The sequence below is a fragment of the Lipotes vexillifer genome, unplaced genomic scaffold, assembly GCF_000442215.2.
Source record: "Lipotes vexillifer unplaced genomic scaffold, Lipotes_vexillifer_v1.1 scaffold591, whole genome shotgun sequence".
NCBI classification, from domain to species: domain Eukaryota; kingdom Metazoa; phylum Chordata; class Mammalia; order Artiodactyla; family Lipotidae; genus Lipotes; species Lipotes vexillifer.
Genome location: NW_006791954.1, coordinates 5339745 through 5343556, shown reverse-complemented (window position 1 = coordinate 5343556; position 3812 = coordinate 5339745).

Here is a 3812-nt window from a genome sequence, read left to right as displayed (position 1 = left end):
CAGGGCACGAACCCGTGTCCCCTGCATCGGCAGGCGGACTCTCAACCACTGCGCCACCAGGGAAGCCCTATATATATTTTAAATTTATTTATTTATATTTATTTTTGGCTGTGTTGGGTCTTCGTTTCTGTGCGAGGGCTTTCTCTAGTTGCGGCGAGCGGGGGCCACTCTTCATCGCGGTGCGCGGGCCTCTCACTGTTGCGGCCTCTCCCGTTGCGGAGCACAGGCTCCAGACACGCAGGCTCAGTAGTTGTGGCTCACGGGCCCAGTTGCTCCACGGCATGTGGGATCTTCCCAGACCAGGGCTCGAACCCCCTGTCCCCTGCATTGGCAGGCAGACTCTCAACCACTGCGCCACCAGGGAAGCCCCTCAATAATCTTTTAATCAAAGTATAGTTGATTTACAATGTTGTGTTAATTTCTGCTGTGCAGCAAAGTGATTCAGTTATACATATATATATATTCCTTTTTAAATATTCTTTTCCATTATGGTTCATCACAGGATATTGAACATAGTTCCGTGCGCTCTACAGTAGAACCTTGGTGTTTATCCATTCTGTATATAATAGCTGACATCTGCTAACCCCACACTCCCACTCCACCCCTCCCCCAACCCCCTCCCTCTTGGCAATCACCTGTCTGTTCTCTATGTCCGTCAACATGGGGCCATTCTTGTTTCTTCTCTCCCCTCCACCATCTTTTGTGGGGGAGATTAGAGTATTTTAAAGCAAAGATATAATTTCAATTCACTCTGAATGAAAATTTGGCAAGAGCTATCAAAAGAGAAAATGGATCTACCCTTTCACCCAGGAACCCCACGGCTAAAATTTCCCCTAAGGATATATTTGTAAAAGTTCACCAGGCTTATGTTCAGGGAGGTTTATTACACCATTGTTTGTAAAAAGCAAAAAAAGCTGGACAACGTTTTGGGGGCGACAGGAGTGAGTGAATTACAGCTCACGGTCACGATGGATTAAATTAAAGAGAGTGAGGGACTTCCCTGGTGGCGCAGTGGTTGAGAATCTGCCTGTCAATGCAGGGGACACAGGTTTAAGCCCTGATCCGGGATGCCGCGGAGCAACTAAGCCCGCGAGCCACAACTACTGAGCCCATGTGCCACAACTACTGAAGCCCACGTGCCTAGAGTCTGCTCTGCAACAAGAGAAGCCACTGCAATGAGAAGCCCGTGCACTGCAACGAAGAGTAGCCTCCGCTCACCACAACTAGAGAATGCCCGCGTGGCAACGAAGACCCAACGCAGCCAAAGATAAAAAATAATTTAAATAAATTAAATAAATTAAAAAAAAGAAAGAGGGTGAGGTGGCTCTCCAAGAGATATTATTAACTGGGAAACTGAGACATTGAAGAGATCAGTCATCTCCCTTTGTATAATTAAAATCTCTAAACAGACAAACTAAAAACAAAACAGTACAGCAATGCTTGGATGACTGTATTGCTATAGAATAAAGTCCGAACTCTGCAGCACACTTTTCATGGAGGTCTCTCTTTCCAACTTTCATTCTAGCCATTTCTCCTCCCACTAATATGCACTATGAATTGGCCATTAGATTCCCAAAATGGGTTCCAAGGAACCGTAGCTCCACATACACCCCCTGAAAGTGGGTCCGTGGGTGATTAAGTTTGGGAAACCCTTAGCGCTCTGTCTTCTCCTTGTACAGTCACAATGCACATTAGCTTGTTAAGGGCTCTGGGAAGTCTGCAGTCAAACAAACAAAAACTTCTTGACATGGATGTACGTGCCTTCCTCTGGTCTCCCAGGCTCTGGAGCATGGTTCTCAGCCTTGGCTCTCATTAGCACCACCCGGGCCCAGCTCTGTGCCTCAGGGCTTAGAACCACTACTCTGCAACGTTGCCCTGCCCCTTTCTGAGCTTATGTAGCCCCACTCTCTCCTTTGCTTACCCCACCCCAGCCATACTGGTCCTTCTAGTTCCCTGAAAAGGAGTGTCTTGGTTCAGCTCCAAGGCCTTTGCACTAGCTCCTATTTTGGCCTGGAAAGCCCTTCCCTGCACCTGCTCGCTCCTTCCTTAATTCAGTTTTCCCCTTAAATGTCACTTAGAAGAGGCCTTCCTGCCCTGCCCTGGAAGCACTCACATTCCTTTTCATGTTTCCGTGAAGAATGTCTCATTCTCTGGATTGATTACTGTCCATCTTACCCCCTAGAATATCTGCTCCATAAAAGCAAAAATGGTTTCTTTTGTGTTCATCACCATATCCCCAGAGCCTAGGGCAGTGCCCAGTACACAGTAGGTGCTCAATTGATAGTAGCTGAACATATGGGTTTCCTTCGAGATCTGCTTTCCTTTTGCTCCCCCTGAAATTGTGATCCAGCTGCAAGTCTCCTGATGGCCCCCAAACACGCTGGGCACGTCCCCACTTCTGCCTGGATGAATTCTCACCTCGTCTTCTCTGCCTGGCAAAGCCCTGCCCTGGCTTCGAAACCCAGCTGTCTGGTCCCTCCCTATGAAACTGCCCTCAGCAGCCTGGTCTGAATGAGTCGCTCCTTCCCGCTCCTCCCAGGTGCTTGTACACACACACTTTCATCACCACACAGTAACACGGCGCTTGGATGGACTGTGCATCTGTCTGTCTCTCACTCACCTGCCTGCACTCATTAAGGGCAGGACTTGCTGACTCAGTGCTGAGTTCTTGGCCACCCAGCCCAGTGACGGCCACACCATGAATGTGATGAATGGGTGCTGAGTGAAGCCCAGCATTGGGCTCTTACTGCCTGCATTTATCCAGCCCGCATTGACTGGGCACTTCTTGTGCACAAAGCACCGAGTTAGACCTTAGAGTGGGTCCAGAGATAAACAGAAAGCCATCTTTTGGCTGTAAAGGATTCCCTTTCTAGAAGGGAAGCAGATCCAAATAATTCTAACACAAGTGAGAGTGGCTAGCACTCACTGGTGCTAGAATGGGCTGGGGGAGTGTATTAATTTCCTATTACTCTTGGAACAAATGACAACTTTAGGGCCTTAAAGCAACACACACTTATTACGTTACAGTTCTGGAAGTCCGAGGTCTGAAATGCGTCTTAGAAGTCAAAGTGTCAGCAGGGCTGAGCCCCTTCTGGAGGTTCTAGGGGAGAATTGTTCCTGGTCTTTTCCTGTTTCTAGAGTCTGCTTCCCTGGCTCACGGCTGCATCACTCTGACCTCTGCTTCTGTTGTCACATCTCCTTCTCTGACTCTGACCCTGTTGCCTCCCTCGTTTAAGGACCCTTGTGGTTATATTGGGCTCAGCCAGATAATCCAGAATAATCTCCCCATTGCAAATCCCTTGACTGAGTCACACCTGCAAAGGCCCTTTTGCCATATAAGGGGATAAGGACCTGAGTCTGCCTAGCACGGGGAGGGAAAGGTTACATCTCACCCCGGGGGCCTTCACCTAGCCAGCTTTGGAGTCATTGATCCTTCCCCCAATCTCTAGTGTGCACAAGGACTGGGGCCAGCTGCTGTGACAAGCTATCTCACGTAAGCCTCACAAAGAGTTTGTCATGGAAGCCGAGTAGCCTCATTTTGCAGATGCGGCTAAGAGAAGGGATATGACTTGCCCCGGCAGAGTCCTCATTGACCCAGGCTCTTGCACTTGGCCTTCTGAGCTCTTTTCATGAGGTGCGGAGTCGTGATCACAGATAACATGCTTCACGATGGGGGTTGTGAAGATCAGGGGCTGTGGTTCCTCCCCCACAAAACCTTGCTGGAGAAAGTATATCACACCTGAAATGTTAACTAACAAGCCCCAGGGCCCGGGTTCTGAGGCAGAGGCAGGGACAAGGGGGCATGTAGCTTG